General features: G+C 44.0%; 1 protein-coding gene across 2 annotated transcripts in view; it reads right to left on the reverse strand.

Annotated features, from left to right (window-relative positions):
• Positions 1 to 16113, reverse strand: part of LOC141066772 (uncharacterized) — a 36586-nt gene that overhangs the window by 7287 nt on the left and 13186 nt on the right. The gene's annotated exons all lie outside the window — the stretch shown is intronic.

Here is a 16113-nt window from a genome sequence, read left to right on the forward strand (position 1 = left end):
TTGGGATCTGCGCACCCTATGTTTAGTATGGGGTGCGCAGATGGTGCACTGGCAGGATTTTACCGTGTGCTGCGCACTTTTGAAGGTGTGCCCTTGTGCGCCAAATGCAGCATGTTGCATTTTGTCACGCATGGCACACCTTCAAAAGTGCGCAGCACACAGTAAAATCCTGCCAGCGCACCATCTGCGCACCCCATACTAAACATAGGGTGCACAGATCCCAAGCGTCCATGTGTGCTAGTAGGCGGCGATGACCGGATGGGACGGGGATTAGCGGCGGCCGTGTGCGGGTCATCGCTGCGCTATAAAGTGCAAATATGAAACCGGCCTTACACCACACAATCACAGCATAAAAAAATACAATATAATTACAGTTGTATGAAAATAAAATGCAGTACACATGCAACAGAAAAAAAAAATTGAAAATAAAAAAAAAATGCATTACAGACACACAGGCCATACATATACACACACACACACACACACGCTCCAGGGGTCTTGCAGGTGGTAGACTTGCAGCTGGGCAGACAGGTTTTATAGCTCTAGTTGAATCTTCTGTCAGGCAGGCTGGAGTCGGATATCTTGCTTGGTGTCTTGTGTTGCTGGTGCCGGATTGTCTGGGCCCAATTACACCACATACCATGATACACCACTCAATCACAGCATAAAAAATACAATATAATTACAGTTGTATGAAAATAAAATGCAGTACACAAGCAACAGAAAAAAAAAGTATGAAAAAAAAAAAACACATGCAACACTCGCAGACCACACACTAGCAGGCCATACACACACGCACAGAAATGTCATAAATAGGTATACTCACACTTGTAAGTGAGCTGGTACTGGCAGGCTTGGTGGGTGTCCTGTGGCAGAGCCTTGGTGGGTGTCCTGTGGCAGAGCCTTGGTGGCTGACACTGCATGTCTGGGCCCAATTAGCCCACCTTATATAGTTTTGGGACTGTCTGGAAAAGTATCTTTTTTCTGGGCATGCCCAGTACGATTTTGCGGATCCTGCCGGCGGATTCCGCAAAATCGCGGATCCCGGCGGATCCGCCGCCCATAGGCGCCCATTCTACCGCATGGCGGATGACGGCAGATCCGCCGTCATCCGCCAATTTGACGGCGAAAAAAAAAGTTACAAGCTCCGTCCCCCTCAGACAGAATCCGCAAAGAATTTTGCGGATCCGCCGAATATCGGACGCAACGGACGACCATCCGTCAAAATCCGCCACTAATGTATCCCAATCGGGAAAATGGCGGATCCGCAACAAGAAAAAGCGGATCCGCCATTTTCAAATTTTGGCGGATTTTGACTGATGGCAAAAAACTGAAGTGTGAAAGAGGCCTAAGCTGACTACAACTTTTTTTTTAAACTCACAAAAGTTGTTGTCCAGTTTATCCTGAGTACACTGGTACCCCATATGTGGGGGGGGGGGACCACTGTTTGGGCACACGTCAGGGCTCGGAAGGGAAGTAGTGACATTTTGAAATGCTGACTTTGATGGAATGGTCTGCGGGCATCATGTTACATTTGCAGAGCCCCTGATGTACATAAACTGTGGAAACCCCCCACAAGTGACCCCATTTTGGAAACTAGACCCCCCCCAAGGAACTTACCTAGATGTGTGGTGAGCACCTTGAACCTCCAAGTGCTTCACAGAAGTTTATAACGCAAAGCTGAGAAAATAAAAAATCACTTTTTTTCTCAAAAAATGATTTTTTAGCTCACTAATTTTTATTTTCCAAAAGTTGCTGTCCAATTTGTCCTGAGTACGCTGGTACCCCATATATGGGGGGGAACCATTGTTTGGGCACACGTAAGGGCTCGGAATGGAAGTAGTGACATTTTGAAATGCAGACTTTGATGGAAAGGTCTGCGGTCGTCATTACGTTTGCAAAGCCCCTGATGTGCCTAAACAGTAGAAACCCCCAAGTGACCCCATTTTGGAAACAAGACCTTCCAAGGAACTTATCTAGCGTCTGGTGAGCACTTTGAACCCCCCAAGTGCTTCACAGAAGCTTATAACGCAGAGACGTAAAAATAAAAAATCTTTTTTTTCCACAAAAATAATTTTTTAGCCCCCAATTTTTTATTTTCCCAAGGGTAACAGGAGAAATTAGACCACAAAAGTTGTTGTGCAATTTTTCCTGAGTACGCTGATACCCCATATGTTGGGGTAAACCACTGTTTGGGCACACGTCGGGGCTTGGAAGGGAGGGAGCACCGTTTGACTTTTTGAACGCAAAATTGGCTGGAACCAATGGTTGCACCATGTCGCGTTTGGAGACCCCCTGATGTGCCTAAACAGTGGAAAGCTCTCAATTCTAACTCCAACCCTAACCCCAACACACCCCTAACCACAGCCCTAACCCTAATCCCAATACACCCCTAACCCTAATCCCAACCCTAACCCCAACACATCCCTAACCCTAATCTTAACCCTAATTCCAACCCCAACCCTAATTCCACTCTAACCGTAACCCTAATTCCAACCCTAATTCTAACCCTAAACCTATTTCCAACCCTAACCCAAATTCTAACCCTGACCCTATTTCCAACCCTAACCCTAATGGAAAAATAAAAATAATTTTGTTATTTTATTTGTTCCTGCCTATGGGGTTGATAAACGGGGGGTTTATTTACTTTCCATTCTATTTTGATCACTGTGAGAGTTTATCATAGTGATCAATATGAATTAATGGAATCTGCAGCCGGTGAGCGCACTGCACATGCGCCAGCCATTTTCCAATATGGCGGCGCCCATTGAACAGGATGGCGGGACATCGGAGGTACCGGGGGGGGGTACGGGGAGAAGGGGGAGGGGAGCAGATGATGGCGGCGGCACATTGCCGCCGTCAGTCGGTATCGGGGGCCGATCGACCCCGTGAGTTGGTGAGGGGGGGGGGGGGGGTCGGATCACGGTCTCCAGCCATGTCCGATGCTACTGCAGCATCGGCCATGGCTGGACTGTAATATTTCATCAATTTTCGTTGATGAAATATTACTATCGCTGATTGGCAGTTTCACTTTTAACAGCCAATAAGAGCGATCGTAGCCACGTGGGGGCGAAGCCACGCCCCCTGTAGTGAAGTACAAAGCCACCTGTATCTGCTGGTCGGGTGACCTTTCAGTGACCCCGGTCACCCAACCAGCAGGGGGCTTTAACCCCAGCATGACCAAGCCTATTTTGACCTTAATGACCAGGCCATTTTTTGCAATTCTGACCAGTGTCCCTTTATGAGGTAATAACTCAGGAACGCTTCAACGGATCCTAGCAATTCTGAGACTGATTTTTCGTGACATATTGGGCTTCATGTTAGTGGTAAATTTAGGTCGATAATTTTTGCGTTTATTTGTGAAAGAATCAGAAATTTGGCGAAAATTTCGCAATTTTCAAATTTTGAATTTTTATTCTGTTAAACCAGAGAGTTATGTGACACAAAGTGGTTACTAAATAACATTTCCCACATGTCTTCTTTACATCAGCACAATTTTGGAAACAAAATATTTTTTTGTTAGGAAGTTATAAGGGTTAAAAGTTGACCAGCAATTTCTCATTTTTACAACAAAATTTACAAAACCATTTTTTTTTTTTAGGGACCACCTCACATTTGAAGTCACTTTGAGGGGTCTATATGGCAGAAAATACCCAAAAGTGACACCATTCTGAAAACTTCACCCCTCAAGCTACTCAAAACTACATTCAAGAAGATTACTAACCCTTCAGGTGTTTCACAGGAACTAAAGCAACGTGGAAAGAAAAAATGGACATTTTAATTTTTCCAACAAAAATTTTCTTTTAGCATCAATTTTTTCATTTTCACATGGACAACAGGATAAAATGGATCCTAAAATTTGTTGGGCAATTTCTCCTGAGTACACCGATACCTCATATGTGGTCATAAACCACTGTTTGGGCGTACGGCAGGGTCCAGAAGGGAAGGAGCACCATTTGACTTTTTGAATGGAAAATTAGCTCCAATCGTTATCGGACACCATGTCGCGTTTGGAGAGCCCCTGTGCACCTAAACATTGGAGCTCCCCCACAGGTGACCCCATTTTGGAAACTAGACCCCTTATGGAACTTATCTAGATGTGTAGTGAGCACTTTGAATCCAAGTGCTTCACAAAAGTTTATAACACAGAGCAGTGAAAATAAAAATTATTTTTTCCTCAAAAATGATTTTTTAGCACGCTATTTTTAATTTTCACAAGAGTACCAGGATAAACTGGACCCCAAAAGTTGTTGTCCAGTTTGTCCTGAGTACGCTGGTACCCCATATGTGGGGGGAGAACCACTGCTTGGGCACACGTCGGGGCTCGGAAGGGAAGTAGTGACATTTTGAAATGCTGACTTTGATGGAATGGTCTGCGGGCATCATGTTACATTTGCAGAGCCCCTGATGTACCTAAACTGTGGAAACCCCCCACAAGTGACCCCATTTTGGAAAACAGACCCCCCAAGGAACTTATCTAGATGTGTGGTGAGCATCTTGAACCCCCAAGCACATCGCCGCTGTCATTCAGTGGCAGGGGGCAGGTCGCCCCCGTTAACCGGTGGGGGGGGTCGGATCGGTGTCACCAGCCATGTCCGATGCTACAGCAGCGTCGGACATGGCTGGATTGTAATATTTCATCAATTTTCATTGATGAAATATTACTATCGCTTTGATTGGCTATTTCACTTTTAACAGCCAATCAGAGCGATCGTAGCCACGTGGGGGCGAAGCCACGCCCCCCGTGGTTAAGTACAAAGCCCGCTGTATCTGCGGGTCGGGTGACCTTTCAGTGACCTAGGTCACCCGACCCGCAGGGGGACTTTAAAGTCATGACGCCACATAGGCGTCACTGGTCAGATTGGTACCAGTTTTCATGACGCCTATGTGGCGTCATTGGTCGTGAAGGGGTTATAGCCATGACACCTCATAGGAGTCACTGGTCGGATTGGCACCGACTTTCATGACGCCTATGTGGCGTCATTGGTCACGAAGGGGTTAAATTGTCCGTCATCCACTTCCGTCTGGATTCCCCGAATCCCACAATCCGCCGCACCGGAAGTACGCTGACCGCCTTTTTGGTACACCCGAGTGATGCCGCTGGGATCCAGGACGCAGCTGCGATCTCGACCACCACGCAGCAGCGATCCCAACCGCCGCTGGGATCCAGGCCACCACTGCGATCCCAAACGCCACTGGGATCCAGGCTGCCGCTGCGATCCCGACCGCCACTGGGATCCAGCTACCGCTCGGATCCCGACCGCCACTGGGATCCAGCTACCGCTCGGATCCAGGCCACCGCTGCGATCCCAGCTGCCGCTCGGATCCAGGCCGCCGCTGCGATCCCGACCGCCGCTGGGATCACGAGGCTGTGAAAGGGGTGTAACAAGGGGTGTAATGAAGGGGGTGTAATGAGGGGGGGAGTAATGAGAGGGATGCCACCGGACCCCCACCAGGACCCACCGCCTGACTGCACGCGCCGGATCCCGCCGCTGCCTGCCCACACACCTTCGTGCAGTCACAGCCGTCAGGAAAGACCGCGGCTTGAGGCTTGTGCTGGAGATTGGGTGCGGCCACCCAATGGTATGTGGTGCCACATACCATCTCCAGCACAGGCCGCAAAACACCGTCTTTCCTGCCGACTGTGAGAGGGGTGTAACGAGAGGGTGTAATGAGGGGGGAGTAATGGATGCCGCCACCGGACCCCCCGCCTGACTACACGCGCCGGATCCCGCCAATGCCTGCCCACCCACCTCCGTGCAGTCACAGCAGGCAGGAAAGACCGCGGCTTGAGGCTTGTGCTGGAGATTGGGTGCGGCCACCCTCTGGTGGCGCCGCACACCATCTCCAGCACAGGCCGCAAAACACCATCTTTCCTGCCGGTTATGACTGCACGGAAGTGGGTGGGCCGCCACCCCCAGTGCCACAAAGCTGCCCCCATTGTGATGTTACTGTCCTCCTGATGCGATAGCATCGGGCACACATCTAGTACTGTATATATGGAGATGTGGAGACAATACTATAAATAGGGACTTGTGAGGGACATCATACTGTATGTCACGCTCATGCCCTGACTGGTGGGCATGAGCCAGAGAGTTGTGGCCCCTCTGTGCCACAAACCAGACTACCCTGGAAGGTGCATTTCTAGGACAGCTGTCTTGGTTTTCGCTGGAGCCTCTGATGGTGAGGTCAGGCTTGTGCGGTAGGCAGCTGGAAAGTGCCACTCGAGGGTGGTGTCTGGCTGTGGTTGCTGATCCCACTGGGGACACTTGGTCAGGTGCAACTGACAGGCAGGTAGGTGGGCACGGCAGGCACAGCTGACACACGGGCCAGGCTGGCACGGCAGAGACACACGGGCCAGGCTGGCACGGCAGAGACACACGGGCCAGGCTGGCACAGCAGAGACAGAGAGACCTCCTCCACCCTCTACTGTTTTTTAAGATTGAGTTCTTGGACCAATTTTGATATAATCATTGCTTCTACTGTTTTTTAAACTGATAATATTGATATAATAAACGTATACAGGCATACATGGTTTAAGTACAAAAAAAATAAAAAAAAAGGGCACCAAGTGCAGAGGGAGGAGTATGGACAGTCATGTCAAAAATCGTGTGTAACGTTGTATACATCAATATATTTTTTTTCCTATAAAATAAAAGAAACAAATACATATGTTTAACAGAGCTGGAGATGACATGAAACAGATAATAAAGTTAATAAAAGTATATTAATAGACATTTTATAATGCTCTAAGGGATACGATCCTGGTGTTAATGGGAAGTGGAGAAAAAAAAAAAAAAAAAATAAGAGGAAATTAGACAAGAACTGAAATGCTATGTCCCAATGTAAGTCAGAGTCTTTTGATTTGTATATACAGGTGCTTGTCAAAAAATTAGAATATTATCAAAAAGTTAATTTATTTCAGTTCTTCAATCCAAAAAGTGAATCTCATTTATTAAATAGTCATTACAAACAGAGTGATCTATTTCAAGCGTTTATTTCTGTTAATGTTAATGATTATGGCTTACAGCCAATGAAAACCCAAAAGTCATTATCTCAGTAAATTAGAATGCTTTATAGCACCAGCTTGAAAAATTATTTTAAAATCCGAAATGTTGGCCTACTGAAATCTATGTTCAATAAATGCACTCAATACTTGGTCGGGGTTCCTTTTGAATCAATTACTGCATCAATGCAGTGTGGCATGGAGGCGATCAGCCTGTGGCACTGCTGACGTGTTATGGAAGCCCAGGTTGCTTTGATAGCAGCCTTCAGATCGTCTGCATTGTTGGGTCTGGTGTCTCTCATCGTCCTCTTGACAATACCCCATAGATTCTCTATGTGGTTAAGGTCAAGCGAGTTTTCTGACCAATCAAGCACAGTGATACTGTTGTTTCTAAACCAGGTATTGGTACTTTTGACAGTGTGGACAGGGGCCAAGTCCTGCTGGAGAATGAAATGTCCATCTCCAAAAAGCTTGTGGGCAGAGGGAAGCATAAAACACGCTATAAGTTCATGGTAGACGGCTGCTCTGACTTTGGTCTTGATAAAACACAGTGTACCTACACCAGCAGATGATATGGCTCCCCAAACTGTCACTGATTGTAGAAACTTCACACTAGACCTCAAGCAGCTAGGATTGTCTGTCTCTCCACTCTTCCTCCAGACTCTGGGATGCCCACGTCTCCTAGTAAAAAAAATCAAACATAATAAAACACCACATACTCACCTGTCCGCCGTAGTCCAGGTAATCCGAGTGTCCCATGGCGATCTCACATGTAGAACAGTCACCCAACCACCAGTGCTACACTGACAGGAGGTAATCGCTCCTGCAGTGTATCACTGAGCTGCAGTGAGACAGTTCTCATGATATTGAGAATCCATATCATTTACTACAAACTGAAAATAAAGATTAAAAAACTATCACAAGACGGCTATCATCAACCAAGGTATCATTTTATTCAGTATAACGGCGCAAACTGACACTGTGTAGGTTACTGTGCACAATCCTGCCGGCAGGTTTCTTTTAAACCATAAATGCCTCTATTTGTTTATGTATGGCTGTCCTGAAGGAGTTGACTCTGAAACGCATTGACATTAAACCTACAGTTCATTTATCAATACGTGTGATGTAATTCGAAGAGTGCAGAAATACTTCCGATCCTGCTATTTAATCCCTTAATCCCCAAAGGTGGTTTGCACGTTAATGACCAGGCCAATTTTTTACTATTCTGACCATTGTCCCTTTATGAGGTAATAACTCTGAAACGCTTCCATGGATCCTGGTGATTCTGACATTGTTTTCTTGTGACATATTGTACTTCATGTTAGTGGTAAAATTTAATTCATATAATTTGCGGAAAAAAAAATGAAGATTTGGCGAAAATTTTGAAAATTTCGCAATTTTCCAACTTTGTAGGGAGTTGTGAGGGTCATCATACTGTATACAGTGGGGAAAAAAAGTATTTAGTCAGTCAGCAATAGTGCAAGTTCCACCACTTAAAAAGATGAGAGGCGTCTGTAATTTACATCATAGGTAGACCTCAACTATGGGAGACAAATTGAGAAAAAAAAATCCAGAAAATCACATTGTCTGTTTTTTTTCCATTTTATTTGCATATTATGGTGGAAAATAAGTATTTGGTCAGAAACAAAATTTCATCTCAATACTTTGTGATATATCCTTTGTTGGCAATGACAGAGGTCAAACGTTTTCTGTAAGTCTTCACAAGGTTGCCACACACTGTTGTTGGCCCATTCCTCCATGCAGATCTCCTCTAGAGCAGTGATGGATTTTTTTTTCTCAGTTTGTCTCCCATAGTTGAGGTCTACCTATGATGTAAATTACAGACGCCTCTCATCTTTTTAAGTGGTGGAACTTGCACTATTGCTGACTGACTAAATACTTTTTTTCCCCACTGTATATGTAGAAGTGGAGACAATACTATAAATAGGGAGTTGTGAGGGTCATCATACTGTATAAATGGAGAGATGGAGACAATACTATAAACAGGGAATTGTGAGGTCATCATACTGTATAAATGGAGAGGTGGAGACAATACTATAAATAGGGAGTTGTGAGGGTCATCATACTGTATTTTTGGAGAGGTGGAGACAACACTATAAATAGGGAGTTGTGAGGGTCATCATACTGTATATGTGGAGAGGTAGAGAATACTATAAATAGGGAGTTGTGAGGGTCATCATACTGTATATATGGAGAGGTGGAGACAATACTATAAATAGGGAGTTGTGAGGGTCATCATACTGTATATACTGTATATATGGAGAGGTGGAGACAACACTATAAATAGGGAGTTGTGAGGGTCATCATACTGTATATATGGAGAGGTGGAGACAAGACTATAAATAGGGAGTTGTGAGGGTCATCATACTGTATATACTGTATATATGGAGAGGTGGAGACAACACTATAAATAGGGAGTTGTGAGGGTCATCTTACTGTATATATGGAGAGGTGGAGACAACACTATAAATAGGGAGTTGTGAGGGTCATCATACTGTATATATGGAGAGGTAGAGACAATACTATATATAGGGAGTTGTGAGGGTCATCATACTGTATATATGGAGAGGTAGAGACAATACTATAAATAGGGAGTTGTGAGGGTCATCATACTGTATATATGGAGAGGTGGAAACAACACTATAAATAGGGCGTTGTGAGCGTCATCATACTGTATATATGGAGAGGTGGAGACAATACTATAAATAGGGAGTTGTGAGGGTCATCACACTGTATATATGGAGAGGTGGAGACAATACTATAAATAGGGAGCTGTGAGGGTCATCACACTGTATATATGGAGAGGTGGAGACAATACTATAAATAGGGAGTTCTGAGGGTCATCATACTGTATAAATGGAGAGATGGAGACAATACTATAAATAAGGAGCTGTGAGTGTCATCATACTGTATAAATGGAGAGATGGAGACAATACTATAAATAGGGAGTTGTGAGGGTCATCATACTGTATAAATGGAGAGATGGAGACAATACTATAAATAGGGAGTTGTGAGGGTCATCATACTGTATATACTGTATATATGGAGAGGTGGAGACAACACTATAAATAGGGAGTTGTGAGGGTCATCATACTGTATATATGGAGAGGATACTATAAATAGGGAGTTGTGAGGGACATCATACTGTATATATGGAGAGGTGGAGACAATACTATAAATAGGGAGTTGTGAGGGTCATCATACTGTATATATGGACAGGTGGAGACAACACTATAAATAGGGAGTTGTGAGGGTCATCACACTGTATATATGGAGAGGTGGAGACAATACTATAAATAGGGAGTTGTGAGGGTCCTCACACTGTATATATGGAGAGGTGGAGACAATACTATAAATAGGGAGTTGTGAGGGTCATCACACTGTATATATGGAGAGGTGGAGACAATACTATAAATAGGGAGTTGTGAGGGTCATCATACTGTATATATGGAGAGGTGGAGACAACACTATAAATAGGGAGTTGTGAGGGTCATCATACTGTATATTGGAGAGGTGGAGACAAGACTATAAATAGGGAGTTGTGAGGTCGTCATACTGTATATATGGAGAGGTGGAAACAACACTATAAATAGGGCGTTGTGAGCGTCATCATACTGTATATATGGAGAGGTGGAGACAATACTATAAATAGGGAGTTGTGAGGGTCATCACACTGTATATATGGAGAGGTGGAGACAATACTATAAATAGGGAGCTGTGAGGGTCATCACACTGTATATATGGAGAGGTGGAGACAATACTATAAATAGGGAGTTCTGAGGGTCATCATACTGTATAAATGGAGAGATGGAGACAATACTATAAATAAGGAGCTGTGAGTGTCATCATACTGTATAAATGGAGAGATGGAGACAATACTATAAATAGGGAGTTGTGAGGGTCATCATACTGTATAAATGGAGAGATGGAGACAATACTATAAATAGGGAGTTGTGAGGGTCATCATACTGTATATACTGTATATATGGAGAGGTGGAGACAACACTATAAATAGGGAGTTGTGAGGGTCATCATACTGTATATATGGAGAGGATACTATAAATAGGGAGTTGTGAGGGACATCATACTGTATATATGGAGAGGTGGAGACAATACTATAAATAGGGAGTTGTGAGGGTCATCATACTGTATATATGGACAGGTGGAGACAACACTATAAATAGGGAGTTGTGAGGGTCATCACACTGTATATATGGAGAGGTGGAGACAATACTATAAATAGGGAGTTGTGAGGGTCCTCACACTGTATATATGGAGAGGTGGAGACAATACTATAAATAGGGAGTTGTGAGGGTCATCACACTGTATATATGGAGAGGTGGAGACAATACTATAAATAGGGAGTTGTGAGGGTCATCATACTGTATATATGGAGAGGTGGAGACAACACTATAAATAGGGAGTTGTGAGGGTCATCATACTGTATATTGGAGAGGTGGAGACAAGACTATAAATAGGGAGTTGTGAGGTCGTCATACTGTATATATGGAGAGGTGGAGACAATACTATAAATAGGGAGTTGTGAGGGTCATCATACTGTATATATGGAGAGGTGGAGACAACACTATAAATAGGGAGTTGTGAGGGTCATCATACTGTATATATGGAGAGGTGGAGACAACACTATAAATAGGGAGTTGTGAGGGTCATCATACTGTATATATATGGAGAGGTGGAGACAACACTAAATAGGGAGTTGTGAGGGTCATCATACTGTACTGTATATATGGAGAGGTGGAGACAATACTATAAATAGGGAGTTGTGAGGGTCATCATAGTGTATATATGGAGAGCTAGAGACAATACTATAAATAGGGAGTTGTAAGGGTCATCACACTGTATATATGGAGAGGTGGAGACAATACTATAAATAGGGAGTTGTGAGGGTCATCATAGTGTATATATGGAGAGCTAGAGACAATACTATAAATAGGGAGTTGTAAGGGTCATCACACTGTATATATGGAGAGGTGGAGACAATACTATAAATAAGGAGTTGTGAGGGTCATCATACTGTATATATGGAGCGGTAGAAACAATACTATAAATAGGGAGTTGTGAGTGTCATCATACTGTATATATGGAGAGGTGGAGACAATACTATAAATAGGGAGTTGTGAGGGTCATCACACTATATATGGAGAGGTGGAGACAATACTATAAATAGGGAGTTGTGAGGGTCATCACACTATATATGGAGAGGTGGAGACAATACTATAAATAGGGAGTTGTGAGTGTCATCATACTGTATAAATGGAGAGATGGAGACAATACTATAAATAGGGAGTTGTGAAGGTCATCATACTGTATATACTGTATATATGGAGAGGTGGAGACAACACTATAAATAGGGAGTTGTGAGGGTCATCATACTGTATATATGGAGAGGTGGAGACAACACTATAAATAGGGAGTTGTGAGGGTCATCATACTGTATATATATGGAGAGGTGGAGACAACACTATAAATAGGGAGTTGTGAGTGTCATCATACTGTATATATGGAGAGGTGGAGACAATACTATAAATAGGGAGTTGTGAGGGTCATCATACTGTATATATGGAGAGGTAGAGACAATACTATAAATAGGGAGTTGTGAGGGTCATCATACTGTATATATGGAGAGGAGGAGACAACACTATAAATAGGGAGTTGTGAGGGTCATCATACTGTATATATGGAGAGGTAGAGACAATACTATAAATAGGGAGTTGTGAGGGTCATCATACTGTATATATGGAGAGGAAGAGACAACACTATAAATAGGGAGTTGTGAGGGTCATCATACTGTATATATGGAGAGGTAGAGACAATACTATAAATAGGGAGCTGTGAGGGTTATCACAAACACATCTGTCTAGGGCAGCCTATCACGTTCCATAATCAAAGTCCTTTTTATATATATAGCTTATTCTCTACTTCTCTAAACATAATTCGCTATCAAACTCAACCGTGCCTCATGCAGCCTTTATCTACCCCCCGATTTCCTCAAGATGGCTGGACCATCATTGTAAATAAGCACCTGAACTTTGTGTCACTCCCACCTCATTGTAGCTTGTAACCTCTGAAGAGCAGGATCAAGATTTTTGCTTTGTTTGATGTTCGTTAACTTTGAAACTTTTGACTGTTTTATATGAACTGCTGACTTGTAAAGCTCTGTGGAATATGTTCGCGATATATAAATAAATATTATTATGAGTAGATTGTGGCTGGTGAAGTTCAAGCTCTTAGCTTTGCGAAGGAGGAAACAATCTTTTACGTGAACACAATTGCACAAACGAGGGTGCTGATATGTGCTGACACAGGATGGAGTAGGGTGAACACGACAAGCTGCTGGACTGTGAGAGAGGGACAGGCAGAGATGTTATGTAGGATGGAGAATAATGGGGTGTGCTTGGTATCTGAGATCAGTCAAAAACAGCAGGCATGTCCACTTCCGTATCAGCTGACGGGCTCTCACTCGCGTCAACTGTAGCGGGTAAACAAGTGGAGGTTTTGCGGTCAGAGACCTATGTGACAACACTTGCCATGGTGAGGGAGGAAGAATCAGAAGATACGGTTGATGAGGCCAGCTACTCTGCATTTTAGCACAGTGATATTCCCAGAATAATGCATGTTGACAGCGCATGTGCCAGTTCATATAAGTCAAATTTTCTTCCTTATTTTAGCTCAACTCTGTCGCTTTTAACAAAGTTGGCAGATAACGTGAGTTGCGTAATTTTTTGCGGTCTGAAAAAAAAGGCCCAGGGTCATTATACTGTATATATGGGGAGGTGGAGACAATACTATAAATAGGGGTACCATACTGTGTGTAGGGGGCATTTTTGAGGCCTAATACTCTGAAGGCCATGATAGGGGTACTGTAGCAGGTGAGTACACCAAGGGGCTTCATTAAGGGCTAAATTACTGTGCAAGTCACACACTATATACTGTATTTTTCAGATTAGAAGATGCACTTTTTTCCTCCACAAATGTGGAGAAAAATGGGGGGTGCGTCTTATAGTCCAGATGTACTGGCTCAGGTGGGGAGGCGGGGGAGCGGCATCAGCAGAGCAGCGGGTCAGGGGCACAGGAGGCTAGAGCCATGGGCGTGGAGGGCAATGAATATTAATTTCTCTTTATTAACGTCTAGGTATGTTTGGCCCCCAGTCCTGGTATGCATGGACCCCATCCTTATGATTTGCCCACACCCCCATTCTGGTATGCATGACCCCATAAGAAAACATTAAAAAAAAAAAAAAAAAAAAAAAAATTTACACTTACCTTCCCAGTGCTCCCTTGAGGAGTCCTGCTCCGTTGCCAGCATCTGCTTTAGACTGGAGTCACACTAGCGAGAAAAACGGACGAGTGCAATGTGTTAAAAAAAAAATCGCATTGCCCTCGTCCCAATGTTCATCTATGGGGCAGATCCCATCATCCGATTTTTTCTCGTCCGTTTTAATTGTCACAGATTATCGGCCATAACTCGCCAATGAAAGTCTATGGGTGCGAGAAAAAAATCAGATTACACACGGACCTCAAAATCACGGACAGGAGGTGAACTGATGAGCGTGGGAAAAATTTCAGAAACTTTCCCACGCTTATTAGTTAATCTCCGGTCAGCCGGGGAGGCTGCGCAGAGATTAATTAATTAATTCTGCAGTGGTTTACAGCGGGGCCGGTCAAGTTAACATCGGTCCCCATTGTAAACTAGTTAACCACTTGTGATGGATTGCAGCAGGGGGACCTGACTGAACGGCGGAGAGGTATGTATATTGTTTTTTTATTATTTGTTTTTTTGTTTTTTACAGGAGAAGGGATTCTTTTGGATTAGCAGATTAATAAATGGGGTCAAAAACTTGGTGTGATTATTTCATTAAAAGAATTTCTAATTAATGTGTGTCTTTTTTTAACCCTTTACTATTCTAGGGTTAATAATGGACATTATTAACCTGGCTTAATGTCACCTTTCAATAGCAAGGTGACATTAACCCATTATTATTAACCCTTTAGCCACCACTAAAGGCAATGGGAATAGAGAGGCTCAGTGCCAGAAAAGGTGCATCTTATACATGTGCCTTTTCTGGGGTGGCTGGGGCAGATGTTTGTAGCCAGGGGGGGGGGGGAGGCAAAAACAATTGTCCCTCTCTAGGCTATTAATATCTGACCTCACTCACTGGCTTTCCCTCCCTGGCAGAGAAATTACCGCGGGAGCCCACAATTTTTTTTCAAAAAATTAACCCCTTAATTTAACACCTACAGTGCCTTGCGAAAGCATTCGTACCCCTGGAACTTTTCAACCTTTTCCCACATGATTACGCTCCCTGCACCGACGTGCAGTAATAGGGACACATATGGCAACAGCGGCTCAGTATTGGGGAATAAGGTGCAGTAATAGGGACACATACAGCAGCAGCGGCTCAGAATTGGGGAATCAGGTGCAGTAATAGGGACACACACAGCAGCAGTGGCTCAGTATTGGGGAATCAGGTGCAGTAATAGTGACACATACCTGTTATGAATGGGTCACCGAGGAGAAAAAAAGCAAAATAAGCTAAGTCACAGAAAACCAGAGAGGTTGGTAACTATGCAGATTGCAGATCCCTGATCTTACCACACAACTAGCAGTAGCCGTGGAGCGTGCCTACGATGTTCCTAGACGCCTCGTCACGGCTGGAGGACTAAATAAGCCTAAAGCAAGAAAAGGGAAAACTAACTGCCCCAGAGCAGACCCCAAAGGAATAGATAGCCCCCACACATGTATTGACGGTGAAACAAGATGAAGGCACAAACACAGGCTGGAAAATAGGCTGAGCAAATGATGGGGCCCAAACTAGACAGGAAAAGAAAGGAGAGACACTGTCTGCAACCTGCAAAAAACCCTACAAAAATCATGTCCAACACTTCTGATAGCAAAATTAACCCTGAAGTCACTAGACTTCACCCACTATATCAGCACTCTGAAATATTCTGAGACAGAGCAAAAAGAGACCGAACTAGTAAGGGACAAAAAGCCAATTGGCAAAATACTGATAAATAAGAGTGGAAATTCAGCACAGCCCCCAGCAGGGGCTGGCTGACCACAC

Source organism: Dendrobates tinctorius, unplaced genomic scaffold (assembly GCF_039654945.1).
Source record: "Dendrobates tinctorius isolate UK_male_01 unplaced genomic scaffold, ASM3965494v1 ptg000012l, whole genome shotgun sequence".
In the NCBI taxonomy this organism is placed as follows: domain Eukaryota; kingdom Metazoa; phylum Chordata; class Amphibia; order Anura; family Dendrobatidae; genus Dendrobates; species Dendrobates tinctorius.